A 27,478-nucleotide genomic window follows, 5' to 3' on the forward strand; every position below is an offset into this window, starting at 1 on the left:
CAGTAGAAGTACTGTATTCTCTGAATTTTTGTGCTCCGGCTTCCTGCAAAACTACTGAAGCTGCGTTCACCATCTGTTCCAAGTACAGACTTGGTTCATTGGAATGGAATACATTAGGTAAGTCACCTGTGGAAATTATACGGTACCTCTCCTGCGTACCTCACTGGCTAAGTCTGTCCAGGGTGTTCAGGAAGCACAGCCTAGCCCAGCAGGAGCTATGTTCCGTGAGTCAACATTCTTATTGAATGCAGTGATCCAGCTGGAAAACTCCTGCAGTTTTGGCTGCAGCAGTAGGAGCAACCAGCAGCGCAGGATGCTGCGTATCAGTGGCCTCAATAAGTTACAAACTGATCATAGCCTTTTGAGAAAATTTCTGATTGGAGTTTACTTTTCAAAGTGACTGCCAAAGTTTGTGTGTTGAGATCTGGATTTTGGTTCAGATAATCTCCAGCTTTCCAACACACTATTTTCTGATTTAATTAACCATTTGTCAAGTCGTCGTGTTTATTCATAAACCAAGGGTGAAATATTTTGATTTTTGATTTTTTTTAAAAGTTTGGTAACATCCCACTCCTCCAATTCTGAGATTGGTGAACATGAATGAGTGGGGGTTACTCACTAGTCATGAGTATTTTTTTAGGCATATTGTAAAATTTAGGTAACTCAAAAATGCCTTATTTTTAAAATTTTAGACTTGAGAATCAAATGCCTTTGGCAGATTGGAAGAAATTTGGTTTAAGTATAATAACTTCATTACAGTTCATTAAATTACTGTATGCTGACAGACTTTTTTATCTGAATGTTTCAGCCATGATCGTGCAGTGGTGATTTTTTTGTAATTTGTTCCAAAATGCCAACAGCCTGTGGCCACATAATCAAAGGCATGAGTTACACAAGTTTTAAAAATGCCTATCTTAAGATGCATCTGATGAAGTGAGCTGTAGCTCACAAAAGCTTATGCTCAAATAAATTGGTTAGTCTTTAAGGTGCCACAAGTACTCCTTTTCTTTTTGTGAATACAGACTAACACGGCTGCTACTCTGAAACCTATCTTAAGAATTGTGTAATATGACAATAACTACTGTTTAAAACTAGTAAAGGTAAATTCAGGCTGAAATTTTGTAGTGTCAGACTTCAGTTTAGTGTGAATAGCATTTTACATCTGATTTACACACCCTTAATGTCAAACTTAATCAAGGGAAAATGTCCCCCATCTCATAGGGTGAGGATATTGATTGGGCCAGAAGTGTAATAAATAGCTTGGAAAGAAGGGAGAATGGCTTTTCCTAATCCCTCAGCTCTCCGCCTCTTGTTGGCCAGCCAGAGGAGAGCTGGGAGCTGATAGGCCACACACCCACCCTCCCCAACACACCATTAATTTGAACTTCTTTTAGGGACTTGTGTCCCCTTTTTATGTCTGATTTACAAACCCTTAACATCAAACTTCATAAATGAAAAATGCTCAATGGCATAGCTGCTGTGCATGGCTATTGTGTCTTCATGAGGTGTGTTTTAAGTTGGTAAAGTTATTTGCAGTAAAATATTACTCCTACTTTGTTGAAGCAACAGAAGAAAATTCACATGGCTATGATGCAGCCTGATAGTGCATATAATGAACTTCCATCTTGAATGATCCTTTGCAAGTCTTCTTCTTTTGGAAAGAGTAAGGGTAGGAGGGTTAGGTTTTTCAAATCCCTCAGAATTACATCTTCCAACTTCATTTGTGGTCAGCCTCATAGTCTACCTCCTTCAAGCTCAGCTCTATATATTTTCTAGAAGTATAATGCCTTCCACACATTGGGCATTTCCTCACCATTACAGTCTGGTTCTCAACTTCTACAAGACTGCAACTTGCTGGGATTGTCTATGTATCTCCTACTTTGTAATTCAGTCTTTTATGCTTTTTCTAAAAAGAGTAAGAAGTAATATTGTCTAATTTGTTCTGTATATTTTGCCTCTGATTAAGCAACTCTGAGAAACATAAAAATCTGACACAAGATCTTTTTACAGACTGTGGATATTGATTTGGTAAGGCCTTTTCCATACTAAAACCATAGTGATTTGAGTTTCTATTTTTATTCTTTGATATAATGTATGAAAATATGTGGTTTATAGCTAAAAACAGCATGCAGAACTTATTCAACTCTAATTCAATTTACAGTTAATTTCTGGTAAAATACAGTAAATCAGAGATGTTACTGTATGATTTTGCTGTTTAGAAAATGGTATGCCAGCTATGCCACCATATTTTTCCCTACCATGTTCTTCATGGGTATTTAATGAAATGATAATAAAAAATTTCTTTCTGTCATTCAGGAAAGCTTAGTGGAAATATTTGTGGCTTTCATTCTGAGAAAATGTTTCTGAATATTTAATGATTCTTCTTGAAGTGCTGGTCCCTCTGTGTATTGCATTGTCGGCTTTGCATATGCTCCATATGCCTGAGACAAGAATTCTTGCAAGTAGTGTCCATTAGTCTGTACCCGCACACCTGTTTTCCTCAGTTTCTGAACCAAGGGTATAAGGGGCGGGGCAGTCTGCCTGCCTCTCCTGTTCCTTCTTATCACTGCATGGCCTGAGTCAGAATCATCCAGCATCTGGAGCTTCTCCTTTCTCTTCTTCCTGTAAATATTCAAAGTTTTGATATTATTCTTAGTTGTTAATGTTTTGATCATTCTAATTAGTTAGTGTTAAAATCCCCAACCTGGGGAACCATCCTGGTCTCCTGGCACAGGACTTAGATTATGCTCAGGATTCCAGGCTTCAAAAACTGCATTTCTTGCTCCTTTCTGGTCAGTGATGACCACTGGCACTGCCTCTACAGTCTTGGAGAGGCACGTATCTCACCCCGTACATCAGCCAGAGTCAGCAAGGTGCGCACCCCCTACTTCTATGTCTGACTCCAGAATGGAGAAGGGCAGAAGGAAGGATCCTTTCTCTCATCAAAGTAAAGGACACTCTCACAAACATAAAAACAGATCTTCTAAAAGGAGAAATCCCTCCCTACTCCATTGAAGTCCAGTGAGCCTTCACACCCAAGCCATGAGGAGTTATGTTCACCTAACTTGCATGGGCATGTTCAAAAGACTCATAGGATGAAGACTACTTCAGTTCTAGCCTTTGCATCAACTCCAGCACTGACTATGATGCCACCTAAAACAAAACACCAAGACCAGGAACTGCCATACCTTCAAAGACTGTGAGGTTTGAGTCTCATTCACCAAGCCCTGTAAAGAGTCACCATCTAAAGCTTCTCCAGTGGTATCAGTCCTCTGAAGGTACCAGCAATTTAAACCTCTCCTGATCATATCTTCATCATCCCCGACCCACAATTTCCCTTGTTATTGGGACTGCTCCTCACCAGTGAGATACAAACACCTGTGGGAATCCAGGACTCCAGAAAGTCAATCCCCATCCCATCCACTAGCCATGATTCCCGCTCAGTGGGTCTGTCAGCACCACCAATAGACTCAGATCAGAACTTTTCATCTTTGGGAGAGTTGGATGTACTGGTGGTACCATCTTCTCTCAAGGAATTCAGCCCAGAAAGGAGAGTTGAGAATTTAATGGAAACAGCCTGGGCCATACAGAAAGGAATTTCCCCCTTGGGACTGGTGGTACCCAATGCCTTGGGAACCACCACAGCCTTGTTTCAACCCCTCATACTAGCCTTATTTGGGGATTTTTGAACCTGTATGCAAGTTAACTTGGAATCAATCCCTTCCAACAAAGAATCTTAGCACTCCACTCCTTCAAGGGGTCAATCTGAACTCTCTGAGCCCGCAGAAGAAGAAAGAAAGATGAGCTGGATCCGCCAGTACTGCTGGTTCCCATGGGTATAGTTCTCCATCACCTGATGCGGTTATCACTCCAGCCTCTCCATCTCCCCTGAACAATCATGCACAGATTCAGCAGCTGCTATGGAGAGAGTCTGAAGAGCTGCAGATCTCCACAGAGGAGGCCAAGGACCCTCAACATAAGCTCCTGGATACCTGCAGCCTACGGGCTTCAGTTGGGTTGCTCAAGTGGTAAACAAAGCCATACGAAACAAGCAAGGGCTGTGTGATATACACTGGCTACCTATGCCCCTGTCCCTAAGAGGGGAGAGAAGTGATCCATTGCCCCAAATAAGGGAACAGGGTTCTTGTTAACCCACCCTGCCCCAAACTCCTTGGTGGTCCAGGTGACCATAGAAAGATCCAGGCAACCATGCCCAGGGGCCAATACACAGAGAAATGTCTTTACATCTACTAGCCTTCAGTTTAGGATCTCAGATTATCAGGCCCTTCTCACCAAATAAGATTTCCTGAACTATTCTAAATTCCTGAACTTAGAATTGCCCCAGAATGACAGGGCTCAAGTTCAAGCCCTTATTAATGAGGGCAAAGTAGTGGCCAAAACCATTTACAAGCCACAGTCAATGCAGCTGATAGGATATCTAGAACCCTGGCAACTCCCATTGTGATGTAGTGGAAATCGTGGTTACACTGTTTGGGAACCCCAACAAGGTTCAAAACGTGGTTGAGGATGTACCTTTCAATGAGGCAGAGCACAAGGGGAGCATTTCATTTTTTGGAAACAAAATGTCTCAATAGATTGCGCCTTTGACTTCAATATAATTTCACATCAGATCACTAGTGTAGACTCCTGAAGATATATGTTGGTGGGGAAACCTTACATAGTTAAGGTTTTGTGTGGAAAAAAATGAACATTTTGTTCCTTAAAATTTTCACAAAGTCAAAGGCCATTTCTGCCAATAGAAAATGACAATTTCTTGAAAACTTGCGCGGGGGGGAAGGTGGCGGTTCCTTCAAAATTGGTCCTTTCCCTTGTGAAAATCATATCAGAAAATTCATGAAAATTCAGGATCAAGAGGAGAGACAGAAATTTGCTGACTTTTGCCACAAAAATCTCTATTCACTGGTAGAAAATAGAACAATATGTGAAATAGAAAAAAAAAGCTTCACTTTTGGTGTTCAAGATGAAAATCAGTAATTTTTCACAGCAGTACTCTCAACTCCCGCCCATTATATAATAGCAGCTATCAAAGGAACATCTATGACTTGCTGCACTAAAAGACGTAATTACATGATGTTCAACATGCATTAGACTACAGATAATTTGTTTAGAGATGAATGTTCATTCTGTGAAAGGTTAAGTAGCATCTATCTTTTATATTTTCTTGTATTCTTACATAGGGGTAGCCTGCTGTTGGTGTCATAGTACTGAAGAAAGACCGAGTTGCAGTTTAAAGTACCCATGCTTTTTGCATTTTAATTAAATGGGAAAATAGCACATGGCCCCGCAGTGCACACCTACTTTAATTTAATGTTTAATATTGACAAAAGTTTTTGAGTGGCATAATCCTAAAAACCTACAGATTGCAAAGTCATGCTGCTAATGTAGTGCTTATATGTTTTCTACACGCAGTGTGCTCCTTTTCAATATGTACAATTTTGTGTATACAATTTTCATGTAAAGGAGATACCCTATTACCTTCTTAGTTAAGGTTGTGTTATTACTTTTACACTTAAAACTGTATAAATCTGTAGAACTCACATTATATTACCATATTTTTAACCATCTGAAAGGTTCAATTTGAGTATCTAGATAATTATTTCACCAGGTTTGCCAACAGTTTTTATTTTCTAAACACTATAAAATCCCTCTCTTCTTAAAATTTCATTTTTTTCTTGGATCCCCTGTAACTGAAATATATAAATATTTCAAATTTTCCAGTTATCAGTCTTCACTAAAACACTGACATAAGGACACAGACCCAACCCACTTCTGATGAATATCACCATAATGTATTTTCCTTATTGCCATAGAAGCAGTGGAGACTGTCTCCCCAAAGTGCTTCCCGACACAGAAGCAGGAGACGAGATCTGATGACAGCTGGAGCCCAGTAGGGGAGCCATGCAAGTTAGGTGTTGCAAGGCCATCTCATCCTACTACCTACCTATACTACCTACTCCATCTCATCCTACTATCCATTTACACTGCAGGATAAGTAACTCAGCATGGTTTGTTTTATAGCACACCTGGAAATGGTGTACCTACAGCTATGAATTTCTGGGGATATCCTACTGGAAATCTGAGACAACCAGGAGTAACACAGATGAGGTAATTAGTGTAGTTATTTTGGAGAGGTGGGGAAGTCAGATATGTGGTCCTGGCTGAAACTTATGGAGAGAGACCCTAATTTTTAAATTCAAGTTTGGGTTCAGGCCTGGATTTTTAATTCCTTTCCAAAATGTGTAAGTATTTGCATTGATGATTCTGATTAGAGTCCATCATTGATTATTTTATTTTTCTGAGAGTAATCAGTGTGTTCAGCTCTGATTGGGGTACATGTTCTATGCTGATTATATGTTATCATATCATTAATTAATAAAAGTTGTAACCATTACCATTTAACATAATGGATCTTGTGGTTTAATTTTGACAGGCTGTGGCATTTCCAATGGAAAAGAGGAGCTATAAAAATTAGCGTTAGATGGCTAATACATCTTTTCTATCTGCCTGCTATTGTAGTATAAGCAAATTGGTTTTAATAGGTGCCATGTTTGTATTGAAATAACTGAGGGAAATCTTATTGTGGGTCTCATTCACTTTAAATTTAAAATCCCAGCCACACATGGACAAAATTAATTCCCATTTCATCCTTATCTTCTTGGGTGATCTTGTCCAGCATTAGCCACCTTATCTGATTGTTACTCCCAGTCATTCATGCATTTCTGTGCATTGGAGAAACAGGTTTCACACACTGAAAAGTGGGGTATTGCTCTGCAAACAAAACAATTACCCCCAACACAAAATATACAGAGTACTTTGAACGGTTTCAGAGGAACAGCCGTGTTAGTCTGTATTTGCAAAAAGAAAAGGAGTACTTGTGGCACCTTAGAGACTAACCAATTTATTTGAGCATGAGCTTTCGTGAGACTTTGAAGTATTTCAGTATTTTTCCTCGCACAAGATGCTTCTCTATTTAGGTTTCCTATGCCTTTATATTGTATTATTTATTTTTTCTCTTGCACATCCACAAAAAGCAAAATTAAGATCCAATACTCTTATGTTTCAGATTTTCTCATTAGTGAAATCCTCTTCTTTATGCTAAAAGGAAGGGAGTCAGAGATGGACTCATTGGGAGCATACACAATTCAGAAGAGTTGAGAGAGGTAATATATGCCACAAAAGACAAGGAGTACAGGTCTCCAGAGATCTGTGTCTGACTCTAAATCCTGTGACTTCACTACCCTAATAATAACGCCCAGCTATTCTGTCGCATTCTTCATCCAGAGATCTCAAAATGACTGACAAATGAAGATAAAAACCATCACCCCATTTTGAAGAAGAGGAAAATGAGGTCGGGAGGAGTACGGTAATTGCCTAAGATCACAGCAGGTCACTGAGACAGCTGAGGGTAGAACTCAGATCTCTAGTTGGCCATGTGGAGCAAGACCCTTCATGCAACTCAGTGGTATCTGTCTGTCTGTTCTATGATAAGTTTTGCAAACAGAAAAGCACCCCTTGATCTCCACTGGGGTGAGAGGAAAATCAGGCACAGAGAGTGTCCACGTGTTCCTGCAGGCACAGCAATTTTTCTGGTGTTCCCTGCTGCTGCCTACACACATCACAGACAAAATGTGCAACTGCCTCATCTAGCGTCCTGTAAGAAATGGAAAAAATTCTTGGGACAAAAAGAATATGTGACAGTATACGAACATAGTCTTCAAAAAATGACTACAGGCATGGGGGCATTTCCTGGCTTCCATTCTTTCCAAAATTACCTGTGGAGGCACATAAATCAAAAGTATGTATGCTTATACCTTATAAAAGGTTTTACTGCATACCTTTCTCATTCTTTCACATAACAGATGAACAAAGGGAATGTTTATGAATTGGGCTCTTAAATTGCTTACTTTCTTTGTTAAACCTTGATGGTTTTGCACACCATGTATTAGAGAAGTATGCAAACATTTTCTTATAGGGGAAAATTTCTAATTTCCTTTTAAAAACTGGCAACCTTATGACTCAAAAACATGATAAAACATCACAGCCTATTTCTAAATGCATTGCATTTTAATATGGTTGAAGTTAAGGCAGTAAGCAATTTCAGAGATTTTCCCTTGAGCAGTGTAGTTCTTTTCATATGTAATTATTCTCTGAGTGCATTAGATAATGCTATGGTTCCCACAGCTGTATACACATCTATAAATCATTAATGAGGCAGTTAACTGAAACAAAACTATAAAAGATTTGCATTACCCAGCAGAACCCAGCCTTAATTGACTTCCAGTTATTTACAATTAATTTTTCCATTTGGAATAATGATTGCAAGTAACTTAGGTTTTTTTTTTGCTCAGGAATTAGATGCTGTCTATTCATCAAAAGTTTTTACAACAAAACTCTGTCAGCAACAAGCCTGAGGTAAACTTATTTTTATAGACTATATGCACAATTTGTGCACACACTGATATATATAAACCGTGCATTAAAATTATTGTGTGAAAATAGTGAGCTGGGATAAAGTGATAGTCCAATTTCAACATTTTTTTAAAATCACATTCCTAAATATTACATTATTTTATGTTAATTTCCTTTTATATAATAGGTGTATGAAAGGAAAAGTGATGGATGAAAATGTCTGTATGGTAGATAGACAAGGTGCATGAGGCAATATTTTTTCTTGGACCAACTTCTGTTCGTGAGACAGACAAGCTTTCGAACTTACACAGAGAGCTCTTCCTCAGGAACTGAAGAAGAGCTCTGTGTACGCTCAGAAGCTTGTCTCTCTCACCAACAGAAGCTGGACCAATAAGGGCTCACCCGCCTTTTGTGTTTAATATTCTGGGACCAATATGGCTACAACAACACTGAATGGTAAATGACAGACTAAACCATGCTAGTTAGAAATGAGTAAATGCATAGTGATGCATATGCATTATTTTAGTCCTTTTTTCCCTTTGACTGTAATTTAGACATTAGAGCATAAATGCTCCAAAGCCTATTAAGTTAATGTGTGTTTTGTTACTCTCTTTTCAAATAGCATATACATGAATCTAATATACATTGTAAATCTTTGCAAATCATTGACTCAATCTAGGGATGCCAGTGTCTGGTAGACATGTATAACTAAAAGACCTGTTCTCCCTGTCATACATGCATGACTCTGATTGACACTAGTGGTTTTGTATGTATTTATCAAGAAGGGAAAGACCTTGAATCCATGTGTTGAAACTTCTAATGAAACTTCTAAGGTGAAAAAAGATGTAACCCACGCACAGGAGCTGACTATAAACTTCATCAGCTCAGTTGGGTTTTAGTTTTCCAAACAGCCAAGTAATTAGGCCATATTAAGAGTAACTGCTGGCCAATTTTCAGTTTTTAAATTGTAAGGGGTTTAAAAAGTCCCTCAAAATACACTGAGATCTGATGAATGTATAGCATTGACCTTGGAAGCCTGTGCTCCCCTCTGTGCCTGCCTAAATGAACCACTTTATTATTTTTCCAATCCACCACAGAGTAAGAGTGCAAAGCAAAAAAAAGTATTTTCTGTGGTCCAAGTAGAATGGAGAGGGATTTTGCAGGAGGAAAAACGGCTACATTTCTTTTTCTAAAAAATTTAAATAACATAGTTACCCTTGTCTTGTATTTAAGGCTCCCTCCCTCCATGCACCATGAATAAGTGTGACACAAAGCTAATGGAACTGGAATGGAAATTGGAAACATAGTGAATATGGGAAAGTGCTGTCACAGTAAGAACTAAGATTTATAATTTGGGTAGACTGGGAGATGTAGTTGCACAGGTAAGTATCAGAAAACTTAATGCTGAGTGATGTTAAGGCTAATGGTTGACTTCTTAGCCTTACCAATAAGCGCCAGCTAAAGGCCACTGTAGTTGTTGTTATTGAGCTTTTGCAGATCAATCAGACACTTGTAACCTTGAAAAATCTCTCAATCTACTACAGAAGTAATTTTTTTTTTAGGTTATGTCAAGTTATGTTCCATTGGATCATGTTACAATTTGTAATGTAAAATAACATGACAAGCCTAGACATGGGTCATTCAGTCTGTCAGTAATTCAGATGCTGGCAAATTGGTCCTCCCTCTTCACCAGTCCATGAACTTCACAGATACTTAACTTCTTCATGCTATGCTAGCTCACCACATTAGTTTAGCAGGGAAAGCTACTAAGTTATGTGAAGTCAGAGAGGCTTTTCCAACTGAAATTGTGGTGTCACCTGATGGGGGAAACGGCTTTGTTATTTGCACTAATACATTGCATACTTTAATGCAATACAAACTTTATAATATAAATTCAGATTTATATTATGTATCCATGGTTTCATATGAATAGCATTATTTTTCAATAGGACGTAATTTTCTAAGTACACCGCTACCCCGATATAACGTGGTCCTCGGGAGCCAAAAAATCTTACCGCGTTATAGGTGAAACCAATTATATTGAACTTGCTTTGGCCTCGAGCATTTCCAGTATTAATAGTCAGCAAATCATTTTTGTTAGCACTAACACGGAGTATGCAGTACCTCCCTCCTTGTCCCACTCCTTGTCCCCTGACTAACCCATTCAGAGACCCCCCTGCCCCTAACCTCCCCTCCCAAGACCCCACCCCCTATCTAGGCCTCCCTGCTCCTTGTCCCCTGACCGCCCCCTCCAGAGACCCCCCCAACCCTAATCAGCCCCAGGATCCCACCCCCTACCCAACCCCCCTGCTCCCTGTGTCCTGACCACACCCCGAGACCCTCTGCCCCTTATTCAACCCCTCAGCCCCAGCCCGGCACCCTTAACACGCTGCTCAGAGCAGCATGTCAGAGCCAGACACGCTGATCCATCGGAGCATGCAGCCCCTCCCCCCCAGAGGGCTGCTTTACCACGTTATAGCTGAATTCATGTTATATCGGGTCGCGTTATATCGGGGTAGAGGTGTATGTTTTTACTCTTGTGTCTCAGATCTACTGTGTTTTATGTAAATCTGTGACATTGTCTGCTTTTCATTGCCTCATGAGGCAATTTTTTAAATATTTCTATAACCCGTGATTTCACCAACTTCAAGCAAGTCCTAAGTTTATGACTCCTCTTTGTCCCAGACAGCATGTATGCACATATGCACTTGCAACCAATACGAATCAATCCAGATGTAAGCAGAGTCTGAATGAGCTCTCCCCTGACATCTAGTGGTGAGCTGTGGAAAAAGACTTCAGGAGCTGATCCCATTTGCATGGACACACCCACCTTGCCTACCTGCTCAGCATGATGGGATTGCTTGCCCAAATGATCACCTGTGGCTGGTGTTGGATCCCCAGTCTTCGTGTTATTGAGCCAGGAGTAATAAAGGATTGTTATCCTTGTTGTGTGAACCGAGGGCAGCAAAACTGTACCTCTCATACCCCGATGGAGGGACTCACCCTCAACTCAATGGCACTCACTAGGCAAGGGACATGGGTTCCACAGTCCAATGAGTTTAGAGAGGATGAGGACAGGTACTTGTACCTGGTGGTGTGGGCCCTGTTCAAGGATTCTAGATACTGTTTGACCCTCTCTCTATAGTATAATAAAAGAGCTAATTTAGACTCAATTGAGAGTCTTGTTACACACTGCAGAGCTGAAATCACTGATACCTAGGTCTAAGTATTAGACCTACTTTAAGACAGCGTTCACCAGCAGTGAGGTTCCCCCACTAATAGCTGAAATCACTGAGAGCTGTGTTAAGGGAGGAGGGGGGAGCTGCAGATATCTTGGCAAGTGGGTGGCTGGTGGAAAGGAGCAACAAGCAGCTGCGGCAATCAGCTGTTGGGGTGACAAACGAGTGCGTGAGCAGTGGAGCGTGTAAGGTACCTCCTTACCACCACCTCCTCCACACAGGGTGGGAGGTGAACTGTGTGGACGAACCTCTGAGGCTGCACTGGCTAAGGACAGCAACTGTGAATGGGGTACAGAGAAGGGATGAGCACATTAAAGGGAGTTTTGGGTTACTGGACTTAAGAACCTGAGGGGAGAAGGACTTGGGGGTGGGTCTTATGTTTGTGAACCCTAGTTGTGGTGTTTTCCCAAATTATTTCTGAGTGACTTCCTGCCTTTTATTAAAAGTTTTTGCTACACTCAAACTCTGCTTGTGAGTGGGAAAGTATTGCCTCTTAGAGGCACCCAGGGGGTGGTCTGTAATTGTCCTAGGTCACTGGGTTGGGGCTTGAGCTGGTTTTGTGTTGTATTGTTAAAAAGGAACCCCTGGATACTGAATCCAGCCCTTGTTGCTGCTGGCTCCACCTGGCAGAAGGGTTACACATATTACATTGCATCTGTGAATTAGAGCTGGTCAGGAGAGCAAACCTTTTAAATTTTGTGTGTGTAAAAACTTAAACTATTTTTCAGTGAAAATAGATTTTTGTAAAAATTTCCATTTAGCTGAAAAACAATTTTCTATCAAATGTTTGAACAAAAAGTTTTCAACCAGTTGTACTACACATCAGAAATCTCAGTCCTGCAATGGTCTCATCAAAACAGCAGACTTCTCACTATCCCTGGTTCCTTTGAATATGCTTTTTCTGGCATGAGAATTCACCCACCTTGTTTTTGTTTCACTGATACCAAAATAATATTTAGTGGAGCTTCATAAACTTTGGATGAAACAAAGAATTCTAATTTGGAAGGATTCAGAGGAACAGCCGTGTTAGTCTGTATTCGCAAAAAGAAAAGGAGTACTTGTGGCACCTTAGAGACTAACCAATTTATTTGAGCATGCTCAAATAAATTGGTTAGTCTCTAAGGTGCCACAAGTACTCCTTTTCAATTTGGAAGGAGAAAGTGCTCTTTTCCAAATGAGACTAGCTCATGGCTTCAGTCTCATTGAAAACAATGGAAGGTGGCTACCGCCTTTATTAAGGGCAGCCTCACTTCCACATGCAGATGACCTGTAGGAAAATATGGCCATCTTACTGGCTTCCCTTTGAATAAGGGAAAATTCATGAGTCACCAGCCTTTCATCATGAAAGGTACCCCAAATCACTAGAGCAACAGGTGGCAAAACTGATGTTGCCATGCATTTCTCAGTTTCAAATGTTCTAATGAAACGTATTCTGGTCAGGGTAGACCAAGCATGCTATGAAGGATGCTTCCAAAGAGTTCTTTATCATTTAGCAGAAACCAGGGTTATGACTGAGGTGGCTGGGTGGGGTTTGTCTTTTTGTTTATTACTTTAGATTTCGTCAATGTGTGTATTGTGATGCATGTGTTAAACAGGAAACTACTATTCCCATCAGCTCCCTCCCCACAGACCTATGAACTTCCAAAGGGGAAATGCAAACCTAGTCCCCTTAGCCAGAGGGGCAGTGGGTGGAAAATCTGAAAGTCTGTCTGAAGAAGTGACCCTAGCTTGTGCTGATTGTCTCTCTCCATGGGTTACCTGGCTAGCTGGATGTAGAGCTGGCTGCCGGGAAGCTGAGGAATTGCATAGTGGGTAGGAAAGTCACTCAAGAGAGAAGAAGCTGAGGATCTGAGTGCAGTGCAGATTGTGAGTGGCCGTCATTGCAGAAAGCAGTCAGCAGTCTGTGCAGAACTTGTGAGAAAGAGCAGAGACTTGAGCAGGGGCCATACAGTCAGAGGACTGCTGAAGGGATTCACAGGCATCAGCCAGTCCAGGGCCTTAGAAGGGTAGGAGCCTAAGGAAGGCTATTGGTGCGCTCTGAGAGGCTGTTGGGCCCTAGAAAACATGTTACTGTCATTGTACCAGGTAATGATATATGACCAAATGTTATACCAATAAAATAAAAACCAGCAGGATCTAATTAAAGGGGAAAAGGCAAAATTCCACATTTATTGTGACTATAGAAAGAATCATAGTAAGCAGTTAGTTATAGCTATAACATTCCATTCAATTTCATATTTATTCACACACACACACACACACAGAGGTTCTGCAAGGTTGTTATCGTAGTTACCAGCCTTAGAGTTGCTCATGCCAAGCCCCTGGCCAGGTGGCCTGGACATGAGGAGGGAGCAGGGCCTTGTCAGATGCTCATTGGATGCTCCTGGAAGTTGGTTAGCAGAATCAGACCCCAAAGTTCTCACTTTCTGGAGTCCATTTTTATAGGAATTTCTTCCTATACCAGTCTATGGGAATTGTTTCATCATGCTGTTGCTGAATCAATCAGCAGATAGCACATTCCTGACGGCTCCATGCTGCCAGATGTTACCTTGTTCTTTGGTTCTCCCATCCTTGAGGCTGTTGGGTGGATTCCAGTCTGCCCTCCGGGGTCCTCTGGTGATTTCCACTTGATGCCTTCTTCAGCTGATGGACACTGGATTCTTAGGCTGGCACCTCCCTGATCATTCAGTTATTATCCACACCAAGCATCCATCCACATACATCCTCTATGTTAATCACAATTGTTAACAAAGCGAGATGAATACAATAAAAGGGTGGGGAGTCTCTGAGTGCTGTTTCTGTTGTTACAGAGTATTGCTTTGAGTCTCTCTCTGTGTGAGTAGTTGTTGTTACAAAGAATTGCTTTGAGAACAGACTCTGTCTTAGAATGTACTAACACAATTAGCAGCTTGCAAGTTTCACACATAGAGGGAGAGAAACAGTACCAAAAACCAAGAGACCTCTTAATTAGTAATACCCTGGAATTTATACTATGGGGAATCAAACTCATTTGTGATTTTTATACAGAACTTCTTTAATATGATCAAACACAGACACTGTGGAAGGCCTTCTAGCTTAATTGCTACTGCAGCTGTAGCAGTCTGCTCGCAGGTGCCATATAGCAGCAGTAGTTGGTCAATGTAGAGGGGGCCCTAGTGAGAGAGATACAGTGGATTGATCCCAGCCAGGAAACCTGCAGGTTCCCTTATTACCTATAATAATGGACTGGAAAGGGTATACCAGGTACTGGACTATGTCCTAAGCCTCCTTTGGATTTGACAATCGGGCCAAGCTAGGAATTGCTATGTCTACCTTGGATATGTCACTGCTCCAGCTATAGGAACCTTTCCCTTTTCTGTTAGCCCTGGTAAAATATCTCTTCACTTTAGCATTGTTCCTGAGTGCTTATTGGGCCTCACCAGGATTATAGGTCCTAGCAGCTGATGCACCTTCAAATCTTGCCTCCAAGTCATGGTGCAGCTGGCACACTGCTGACTATCTTAGGAGGTTTGGTGTTCCTCTGCACTGGTATCAGTTACTGCCTTTTTATTTTATATGTGGTGCCTAGAGCATAAGACAGGCAGAGATAAAATAAACAAATACATTTTAATCTTAACATGTTAAAGCTCCAATTTCATTTGGATACATGTGCATGGAACTGGAGCAAGGATAGGACTCTTGATGCTCTATACTATCAGAATGTTGTGAAAACACAGGGAATGTCTCCATGCCAAAAACAAAATAAACAACCAAACAAGGTTCTCAAAAGGTGAGCAGCACCAAGATACAGGAATTTTTATGGCCACCACTGGCCTAAATCTCTGGAATTGTCTCATTTGTTAACTAAAATTTCTCTTAGAATTGCTGGAGCTATTGAACAATACAGTGCTCAATGCCCAGGGAAAGCCCATCTTCTAAGCTCCCTTCTCTTCCACTCTGATAAAGACTGAGACGTATGACTGCTGTATACTTATTTATCTCATCTCTCACCATTCAAGTAAAGGTAGACTGATAGTATAGATGGCCTTGACCTGTCAATTTCAGTTGTGAAGTTCTTGGGTGTTGGTCCAGTCCCCTCTCTGACTGTTCGAGCAAACCAGATTCCTAACAGAATATTGTGCGTCTGTATTAGCAATAGAGACATGGGCCTCAGATTTAGTATCATTCTGTGGGAAATATAGGGATTTTGGATTTAAATACAAAGGATGGTCCAGCTGTATAGGCAGATTCTAGTGTATTTCTAATAGGGGAAAAAACTGCATATTAGGTTGGCAGAGATACTATAATCATAATCATGGAGGACTTATAGGAAAGTCCGAAACTCCTTACAAGTTTGTGTGAGAATGGGGGAGGGGAAAAGACAGCAATTAGCTTTTAAGGCCAATGAACTCTTCATTTCCCCAGAACTGAACCATTGGCTGAAAGCCAAAGGAAGGAGATGATGCCTTAAAAAGGATTTAACCACCAGAATCTACAAGTTTCAGTTTTATTTTGGCCCAAGCTTAAAGTCCTTACAAAAACAGTGCATACATCTTCAAGCATATTGCTGGAGCCAAATGTCTGAAAAAATACTCCAAAAATCACAAGAGACCAACTTTAGTATGGAGAAATTTTAGTGCATAAATATCAGTTATCATCAGGAATTTAGACAACATCATGTATTGAAAGATATATTAACATATATTTATATTAATAATAATAATAATATATAATAACATATTTCCAATTGCAACTCAAAGTAGTAAAGCTCCTTTTTATTGATAATGAGCCCTGAAGAGGACTTTTATCGTTTATCAGAGAACATAATTTGTTTCCTGTACTCCTCCTACCTCCACTCTCCACATAAAGGATGGATGGGTAAGATGCCAATACCAATTGTCCAACAAAGTCAGAAATAGTTTGGGGTATAGTGCAAACAGCAACTAGCAACCCAGCTGCATGTACTCAATATAAGAGTTTTTCTTATTTTCATTGCTTTCACTGACATGAGAATATAAAATGTCATGTTTCATATTGAGTCAATATTTTTTTTAAAATCCTGCATTTCAATTTTTTGTCCACAATGGCCTAAGACAGACTTCTGCAGCCAGAGTTACAGCCACCTTTTTTCAAAAGAGAGGTCCCAAAGTTAGATTCCTAAATCGACCCATCGTGGCCTGATTTTCAGAGTTGCTGAGCACTGACAATTCTCTTTTTGCCACACTGAGAGTTGTAGGAGCTCAGTAGGTCTGAAATTCAGGCCAGTTATTTAGACTTATCACATAGTATCTAAGCACCTCACAAACATTAAGTGAGTTACATTTCAGTGGGTAAATATTATTCCTTATTGTGGATAAAAAGACTGAAAACAAATTTCACTAAGAAATAAATGGATATGACTTTTACAGCAGGAGGCTGAAAATAATATTTCGTTGATGATTCTTTTAATGTTCTTAGGCCCAAATCCTGCACCAAGCCCTAGTAGGTGGGCTGGGGGAGGAAGAGGAAGAAGGGAAAAATCTTCTCCATCACAAAGCCATGGAACAGCAGAGGAGGACCCTACTCTATTATCTTCAGGAGCACATTCCCTGGGAGTTAGGGGAAGACAGAAGTATCCTGCTGCAGACAGCCCCTATACAGCTGGATTGAGTGTCTTGCAAGGGATGCACACAGGGCAATCCTTAGGCATACACGGCGGCATAGGGCACCCAAAAATTTGGGGCACCACTGGGTCTTAGTGTCCACCCTTTTCCTATCCCTGTTCTGACGGTTCCTGCAGGCTCCCACCATAGCTGGCTGCTGCAACCGGGTGAGCCTTCCTCTGGAGGGGATCTAGTATTTAAAAATGAAAAAGGCTTCCAGCCTGCCAGAACTATTAGTACAACACTGAAACTGTTAAAGAGCCATTCAAGTGGCAATGAAGCCATTTAACAGGCATTTGCCAACCCCCAGGTACATAGACTCATAGACTTTAAGGTCAGAAGGCACCATTATGATCATCTAGTCTGAGCTCCTGCACAACGCAGGCCACAGAATCTCACCCACCCACTCCTGCAATAAACCCCTGACCTATGTCTGAGCTACTGAAGTCCTCAAATCACGGTTTAAAGACTTCAAGGTGCAGAGAATCCTCCAGCAAGTGACCTCTGCCAGTCTGCCCTGGAGGAAAATTCCTTCCCGACCGCAGATAAACCCGGAGCATGTGGGTAAGACTCACCAGCCAGACATTCAGGAAATAATTCTCTGTAGTGACTCAGTTCCCACCCCATCTAACATCCCATCATAGGCCATTGGGCATACTTACCGCTAATAGTCAAAGATCAATTAATTGCCAAAATTATGCTATCCCATCATACCCATCCCCTCGATAAGCTTAATCAAGCCAGATATGTCTTTTGCCCCCACTGTTCCCCTTGGAAGGCTGTTCCAGAACTTCACTCCTCTGATGCTTAGAAACCTTTGTCTAATTTCAAGTCTAAACTTCCTGATGGCCAGTTTATATCCATTTGTTCTTGTGTTCACATTGTTACTGAGCTTAAATAATTCCTCTCCCTCCCTGGTGTTTATCCCGCTGAAATATTTATAGAGAGCAATCATATCTCACCTCAGCCTTCTTTTGGTTAGGCTAAACAAGCCAAGCTCTTTGAGTCTCCTTTCATAAGACAGGTTTTTCATTCCTCGGATCATCCCAGTAGCCCTTCTCTGTACCTGTTCCAGTTTGAATTCATCCTTCCTAAACATGGGAGACCAGAACTGCACACAGTATTCCAGATGAGATCTCACCAGTGCCTCGTATAACGGTACTAACACCTCGTTATCTCTACTGGAAATACCTTGCCTGATGCATCCCAAGACCGCATTAGCTTTTTTCATGGCCACATCACATTGGCGGCTCACAGTCATCCTCTGATCAACCAATACTCCGAGATCCTTCTCCTCCTCTGTTACTTCCAACTGATGAGTCCCCAGTTTATAATAAAAAATCCCGTTATTAATCCCTAAATGCATGACCTTGCACTTTTCACTATTAAATTTCATCCTATTACTCCAGTTTACAAAGTCATCCAGATCTTTCTGTATGATATCCCGGTCCTTCTCTATATTGGCCATACCTCCCAGCTTTGTGTCATCCACAAACTTTATTACCACATTCCCACTTTTGTGCCAAGGTCAGTAATAAAAAGATTAAATAAGATTGGTCCCAAAACCGATCCCTGAGGAACTCCACTAGTAACTTCCCTCCAGCCTGACAGTTCAGTATGACCTGCTTTAGTCTCCCCTTTTACCAGTTCCTTATCCACCTTTCAATTTTCATATTAATCCCCATCTTTTCCAAGTTAACTAATAATTCCCCATGTGGAACCGTATCAAGTGCCTTACTGAAATCGAGGTAAATTAGATCCACTGCATTTCCTCTGTCTAAAAAAATCTGTTACCTTCTCAAAGAAGGAGATCAGGTTGGTTTGGCATGATCTACCTTTTGTAAAAAAGTTGTATTTTGTCCCAATTACCATTGACCTCAATGTTCTTAACTACTTTCTCCTTCAAATTTTTTTCCAAGACCTTGCATACTATAGATGTCAAACTAACAGGCCTGTAGTTACCCAGATCACGTTTTTTCCCTTTCTTAAAAATAGGAACTATGTTAGCAATTCTCCAGTCATACAATACAACCCCTGAGTTTACAGATTCATTAAAAATTCTTGCTAATGGGCTTGCAATTTCATGTGCCAGTTCCTTTAGTATGCTTGGATGAATATTATCTGAGCCCCCCAATTTAGTCCCATTAAGCTGTTTGAGTTTGGCTTCTACCTCGGATGTAGTAATATCTGCCTCCATATCCTCATTCCTATTTGTCATCCTGCCATTATCCCTAAGCTCCTCATTAGCCTCATTAAAGACTGCGGTAAAGTATTTGTTTAGATATTAGGCCATGCCTAAATTATCCTTAATCTCTATTCCAGCCTCAGTGTTTAGCGGTCCCACTTCTTCTTTCTTTGTTTTCTTATTTATATGACTATAGAACCTTTTACTATTGGTTTTAATTCCCTTTGCAAGGTCCAACTCTACATGGCTTTTGGCCTTTCTCACTTTATCCTTACATGTTCTGGCCTCAATAAGGTAGCTTTCCTTGCTGATCCCACCCTTGTAGGCTTTCTGCTTTTTCTTAATTACCTCTGTGAGATGCTTGCTCATCCAGCTTGGTCTACAACTCCTCCCTATGAATTTTTTCCCCTTTCTTGGGATTCAGGCTTCTGATAGTTTCTGCAACTTTGACTTGAAGTAATTCCAGGCCTCCTACACCTTTAGATCCACAAGTTCTTCAGTCCAGTCTACTTCCCTAACTAATTTCCTTAATTTTTTTAAGTGAGCCCTTTTGAAATCAAAAACCATAGTCACAGATCTATTTTTGTTTATCCTTCTATTTAGTTTGAAATGAATTAGCTCATGATCGCTTGAACAAAGGTTGTCCCCTACAACCATTTCTTCTGTGAGGTCTTCACTACTCACCAAAACCACATCTAAAATGGCATTCCCTCTTGTTGGTTCAGCAACTACTTGGTGAAGGAATCCATCAGCTATCGTATCCAGGAAAATCTGCGCCCTATTATTATTACTACCACTTGTCCTCCAGTCTATATCTGGGAAGTAAAAGTCTCCCATGATCACACAATTCCCATTAGTATTTACTTCATTAAAAACATTAAAGAGGTCTCTATCCATATCCAAATTAGATCCCGGCGGTCTATAGCATACCCCAAGCACTATCCCAGGGGAGGCTCTAGTAGTTTTCTTCCCCAATGTGCTTTTTGCCCAGACAGACTCTGTCTTATCCATTCCATCCCTTCTTATTTCTTTACAGTCTACCTCATCATTGATATACAATGCTATTCCACCACCTTTGCCTTTATTTCTGTCTTTCTGCACATACCCTGCAATACCTGTAGCCCAGTCATGACTACTATTCCACCAAGTTTCTGTTATTCCTATAATAGCTGGTTTCACTTCCTGCACCAGTAACTCTAGTTCCTCCATTTTGTTACCCAGGCTCCTCGCATTGGTGTACAAACATCTTAATTTTTGATGTTTGGCTTCATTCACATTCTTTGCCTGATTAGTCACAGACATTCTACCGCCAGTATCACCTATTAGACTGGTATCTAGACCACCCTTCCTCCTTATGTCCATTCTCCTACCCACGGCTGTATCCTTTCTTACTGTGTTTTCTTCCCTTTCAATGTTAAAATCCAGCGCGGAGATTACTTGGACATCTCCCAACCATCTCCCCCAAATTCCTCGTTTAAAGTTCTCTTAATCAGTTGTGCCAGCCTCTATCCTAGAAGTCTATTGCCCTCCCTACTCAGGTGAAGTCCATCCCGAGAGAACAGTCCTCTGTCCATGAATGCCTCCCAGTGGCCATACATCCCAAAGCCCTCCTTATAGCACCACTGCCTGAGCCATATATTGATCATCATAATTTTGTCACACCTTTGTTGCCCTTCTCTAGGAACAGGCAGAATCCCACTGAAGATCACCTGCACCTCGATTTCCTTAAGTGTCTTCCCCAGCCTGGCATAGTCTCCCTTGATACGTTCCATTTGTTCCCACATGAAGAACAATCAATGGATTCTTTCCTGCTCCTGTTAGGATCCTCTTCAGCCTCAGGTCCACATCCCGTACCTTAGCACCCGGCAGACAGCACACCCTTCTGTTCTCTGGATCAGCTCTGGTTACAGGCCTGTCTATTCTTCTCAGTAAGGTGTCTGCAATCATGTAGACCTGCCTTTTCCTGGTGATGGTGTAATTCTCCAGTCTATCCCCGTTCCCTCTGGCTGCAAGTCTTCTCGATTCCTGTTCTCCCTTGCAATCCTCTGCAACCCATCCTGTATCCTCCTGGGACTCATATTTGGTGTTGTTATCGCCATTGACTCTTCCTCTCTTCCTATAGGACTAGTTGCTCTTCTCTTCTTCCTTGCCCTCCCACCTTCAGTAACCACCTGCTGTACCCCTTCTTCATTTTCCAACTGCGCAAACCTGTTCCTGAGCTCTGTTTCTCCTTCACTAGCCTGTCTTTTCCTCTGCCTGGTTCTCTTAGTAACATGCTTTCACTGTCCACGTTCCTCACCCAGCAGTCTCCCCTCAGAGTTCTTTGGTCCTGCTTCCATCTGCAAGTCTGAGCTTTTCCCTTAAGCCTCCTCATGTCTTTGCTCCATCTGCTTGAATCCCCTTCTAAACTCAATCAAAGTTTCCACCTGCATCTCCAATCCTCAGATCTTTTCTTCCATCATCTCTATCACGCGGCACTTCATGCAGACGAAACTCTTTTCAGGTACCCCCTCCAGGATCATGTACATGCCGCAGCTTCTACATCCAGTCATCTTCATTGTGCCTTCCACGACTTGGGTCACTATCACTGCTGCCTCTGTATCTGTCATCGCCTTCTTACCTAAGTCCTGTTAGTCTGGGAAACACAAACCACCCACAGCAAAACAATCCCCCAATGAGCACCACAACAGTGCCAGAACACCACACACTCCCTTCACTAGCCTGTCTGTTCCTCTGCCTGGTTCTTCTAGTCTTCACCCCAAACTCCCCTTGTAAACTCCCACTCAAAGTCCTGTTTACAGCTCTGTTTGCTGGCTCCTGTGCAGCTGCAGCTGTCTGTCAGTTTCTGAATTTACTGACAAAAACAGTTGTGCACTACTGTAATATTTACTCAGAACATGTTAGTCTACAGGACCTTAGTTTAAAATTTTCTTTAAAAATATTTCATTAGTGTGTTGCTGAAGATTATAAAATCAGATCTCTAAAAAATCCTTGCATAGATTTTAGATGCACAATCTGAGAATTCATCTTTAGCCTTAAATCTTGGCTCTCCAGACATGTTTTTTAAATAAATCCTTCAAAAGACCACCCTTATCTAAAATACACATACGAGTGCAGGTTGCCATCGGGCATAGGGGCACCAGTTTAATAATACTGCATAGGGCTCCATAAATCCCAAGGACATCCCTCTCAGTGGCTCACAGCTGTTGTATAGCAGAAGCTCACCAGTTTCTCTCTGAGCACCCTCTGTATTTGCAAACATTGAGCAGGAGTAGCTGCTAAAATTAAGGCATTATTGACTTAGGTTCCACAGTAGTGCCCATTGATACCAGTGTCAAAACCTATAGTAGGCCTTTAATGGTCAAGGTTTCAGGCACAGATGCCTCTGTTGTGTTGCAACACATGCCTGTGCTCGCATAAAGACACCATTGTCTATTTCCAAAATGCACAAAGTTTATGTAATATATTCATAGTGGCCTATATTGTCTTGACATTGATTCATTGTATGTGTGGAGAGGGTGTTTGAAACCAATCAGGTTTGTCAATTTTCTTGGGAGTTTAACAACCTACATTATATGTAAACTACATTTTTGAGTAGCATTTCCTTATTCTAGCAGCTTGTGTCCACCCATGCTTTTCTAAAGGAAAGTGTTTGTGCTCTGCGTGGCTATAGATTTTAAACTGACAGCGTTGACTATTGATTCTTTTATTATGAGTGTTACATTACACAAGACATATAAATTCATTACCTTGCTAATAGAAATATGCTGTGCATTAACCTACCTGCTTCAAACCAAGATCTCTTGTATGGACAGTGTAAGGAAGGCAACACTTAATGGGCAACCAGTGCTGTCACAGCGACTAAAACTTCCATGAATGACAGGAAAATATGTACAGGATGTCGCTTTAACATGTGGGTCTATACTGGTCAGTAGCATACCTACGTATCTTATAGGACGATACAGATATGCCCCTGTCTGCAGATATCCATAGGGCACCAGAGACAATGCAACTTGCTCTACTGTTGAGACACAGTTTTTCAGTATGCTTGTGTCATAAATATAAAGGGAAGGGTAAACACCTTTAAATCCCTCCTGCCCAGAAGAAAACCCCTTTCACCTGTAAAGGGTTAAGAAGCTAAGACAACCTCACTGGCACCTGACCAAAATGACCAATGAGGAGACAAGATACTTTCAAAGTTGGAGGTGGGGGGGAAACAAAGGCTCTGTCTGAGTAATGCTTTTGCCGGGACCAGGGCAGGAATGCAGGTCAGAACTCCTGTAAAGATTTAGTAAGCAAGCTAGCTAGATATGCATTAGATTCTGTTTTGTTTAAATGGCTGATAAAATAAGTTGTGCTGAATGGAATGTATATTCCTGTTTTTGAGTCTTTTTGTAACTTAAGGTTTTGCCTAGAGGGATTCTCTATATTTTGAATCTGATTACCCTGTAAGGTATTTACCATCCTGATTTTACAGAGATGATTCTTTTACTTTTTCTTTAATTAAAATTCTTCTTTTAAGAACCTGATTGCTTTTTCATTCTTCTTAAGATCCAAGGGTTTGGATCTGTGTTCACCTATGCAAATTGGTGAGGATTTTTATCAAGCCTTTCCCAGGAAAGGGGGTGTAGTGCTTGGGGGGATATTTTGAGGGGGAGACGTTTCCAAGTGGGCACTTCCCCTGTTACTTTTGTTAGACACTTTGGTGGTGGTAGCTTAAGGTCCAGGGACAAAAGGTAAAACAGTTTGTACCGTGGGGAAGTTTTAACCTAAGCTGGTATAAATAAGCTAAAGGGGTCTTTCATGCAGGTCCCCACATCTGTACCCTAGAGTTCAGAGTGGGGAAGGAACCTTGACATGGTGGCAGAGTGGTGGGATCAATTTGAGATTTTTTGGGGATCATTTTGAACCAGAAGCACAGTGGGGAAGGAACCTTGACAGCTTGTTATTCAAATAGTTGCAAATAGTATTCACCTTAAAACTTAAGGTAAGTAATAAGACACATTAAGGAACATTCAAACAGTATTTTTATCATGTGTTCCAAGCATATATTTTCAAATACTAAATTTGTAATAAGAAAAGGAGGACTTGTGGCACCTTAGAGACTAACAAATTTATGTGAGCATAAGCTTTAGTGAGCTACAGCTCACTTCATCAGATGCATTCAGTCCACGGGAATGCAGTGCACCGAATGCATCCAATGAAGTGAGCTGTAGCTCACGAAAGCTTATGCTCAAATAAATTGGTTAGTCTCCAAGGTGCCACAAGTCCTCCTTTTCTTTTTGCAGTACAGACTAACATGACTGCTACTCTGAAACCTAAATTTGTAATGTGAATGATATGCATGTTATATCTTAGTGGAATGCAACATGGCTATTAAACCTTAGGGCTTTTTAAAATTAATCTCACTAGGCTTCATTCACAAACCCACCTTTCAGTCTTTCAAGGATATCCATCATTGTAGTTTGTAGGGCTTTGTGCCAAATGAAAATCACAGTGAAAAGATAACTTCCAAAGTATATAAATAAGCACATTTGTCACTTGGTGGAACAATACTGTTAACAAAGGCGTGACAGAAGATAGTTATAAAATGTAAAAATTTGGAATCGTCATTTGTATGTAAAGTAAACTATTGCAAATGGCCTTTATATTTATTCACTACGTCGGTATATTACCTTTCTGCAAAAGACCACGTGGCTTATTAGGTTGGGTTGAGACATGAAAGCTCGGTATCTTAGGTTGTCAATATTTATCAGGAGTTGTTAGTTAATAAGGAATTAACAACAGATTCCTTCTCTGACGCTTATCAGTTCCTTAAATCTCATTTGCCAGAACTTTGACATTTAAAACTATTCTTGGAAGGGCAAATTAGAAATCAATGACGTGCTCACAAACCTAATATCAATGCAGTATGAAGAAATGTAGATCAGTCTTTGAGGAAAAATGCTGATTGCCTTTATGGAGGGTAAAGAAAATGCACAGATTTAAGATTTCAAAGTTTTTCCTTTATACTCCAGCATTAAACTTTACATTTGGATCTCCATATTAAACTAGCTGAAAGTTTGAGCTAAGGTTTAGGAGATAATAGAGTAGTAATGCTAATGATTAGCCTCTCTGATGCCTGAAATTATGTCTGCTACAGTGAGAAAAAGTTTCACATGCAGCTTCTGGGCATATGCTATTACTCAAAGAGTGGTCTCTCCAGAATCCACATTTTTTGGAAATACCATCCCAATGTTCACACATCTGCAGTCCCAATGCTGTATCCTTCTTCATTGGGGCATAGATACTCAAAGATGCACTGTAAAAGCTTCTAATGCTATTCTCGTGACTCATTGTGCAGAAAGGTCAGAAAGACTGAAACTTGCAAGCTGCATGTCCTGTGAGCTGAGCATCCTAATTGCATTTTAATGGAAGATGGGATGGTGGGCAAATGGCAGGAACCAAACCCTTGTTACCAACCAACATGAAAGTTTGCAGAAAACGAATACATTTCTATGTTTGCTGTGCATAGAAGGGGCCCACAAGCTTCTGAGCACCCCTCATTGAAAATTCTTTCAGTTCTGCAAATATCATTTGGGGCAAGATTTCCAAAAGCTGTCCTCTGTTTTTGTACCCATGAACTAAAGGTGCGGTAATTGAGGGTACAAGTTTGTACTCGCATCCATTTGTACCCACAGTTGAGGTCATTTGGCCATCTAGATAACTGATTTGGAAATGGAAAAAAAGGTAAGATTGGTGGCTTGGCAGAAGATATGTAAAGATGGCTCTGTGCATGACACTCAAGATTAGTGTGGGAGAATGGGAATCTTTGGTAAACTCTTTGGTCCTAGAAATTAGAAGATACTAGAATTTCCAACGTTTATTATACCGTCGGGGAAATAATTTTTAAAAGGAGTTAAAATTATTAGTTTATTAATTTTTACTTATATTTTGGCCTTATGCAAACTCTAAACAAAAGGGCATCCATTCAATGCAAAAACTACACTGAAAAGAGTTTAATTTACTCCTGCCAATTTTGGTGGTTTTCAAATCACATTTATTTAGTGTTTAAATATTTTTTCTTGTTGTTGTGTGAAAGTCCCATACAAACAACATGGGGAAACTGAGTATGTATGGAATACAGTAAAAGTACCATTACACAAAGTGTTGTCAAGTGCAAAGCGTTTGCAAACTGGGGCGGGGGTGGGGTGGAAGAAATATTTTCCCATCCTATGACAGAGAAAATCAGAGGCAAACTTATTGCTCCACCTATTAGTAAGCTTTGACAAAAGAATTGTGAATGAGCCCCCACACCTTTGATTAAGCCCCAGTTTGCCCCTCTTCAATTCTTTTATCTCCTTGACCAGGGAGTACGGCCTCACTGCAGTTCTCCACTCTATCAACTTCCTTCACTATACTTTCTAATTCTCTTATTTCCCTCTCTTTTACACCTGTCACGAGGCAGATGGAGGAGATAGAAAGAACCAAGACAGCAGACTTGTCTTCGGGATCCAAGAGCAGAGGGAGAGATCAGAAGAGAAGAAATATCCCATTCTACACCTTATTCTCCTGTTAAAGGCAAAGCCCTGTGAACAGAAGATGCTGCTTCTCTATACCTTCTCCTGATGATGACAAGGAAATCAGAAAGAGTAGGGGTGGTATTGTTGGCTCCTTGGTGTCTTTGCCACCCATGATTCTTTGGTGAACCAAGCTTAGACTCTGTTTTAACCTCCCCACCTACAATTAAGTGCCAGGAAATTGAAAAGAGCTGTTTCATAGCTGAGTATCTCTTCACAAAGGTTGCAGATTGCCTGACTAGAAGCAGAAGGACTTCCGCATCATTGACCTATTCCTGTACGGAAGCCGTTCACTAGATGACCACTAGAATAGGTACGAACAATTGTTTCTGCTTATTGCAAAACATCTTGACTGGATTCAAAAGTAGTTATATTTACCAACTGTCCCAACTGTTTCTGTTGCAGGACAGCAGAAGGAGACTATGACAAATACAATTACTGGTA

The 27,478-nt window shown here is 40.8% G+C and overlaps 1 long non-coding RNA gene across 1 annotated transcript; it reads left to right on the forward strand.

Annotated features, from left to right (window-relative positions):
- LOC125642559 (uncharacterized) lies at nt 1–27,478 on the forward strand. Its single transcript, XR_007358440.2, has 6 exons — nt 1–117; nt 7,085–7,181; nt 7,303–7,384; nt 8,370–8,433; nt 26,923–27,347; nt 27,440–27,478. It is a non-coding gene; the product is annotated as an uncharacterized LOC125642559 (long non-coding RNA).

The sequence above is a fragment of the Caretta caretta genome, chromosome 9 (assembly GCF_965140235.1).
Source record: "Caretta caretta isolate rCarCar2 chromosome 9, rCarCar1.hap1, whole genome shotgun sequence".
NCBI classification, from domain to species: Eukaryota; Metazoa; Chordata; order Testudines; family Cheloniidae; genus Caretta; species Caretta caretta.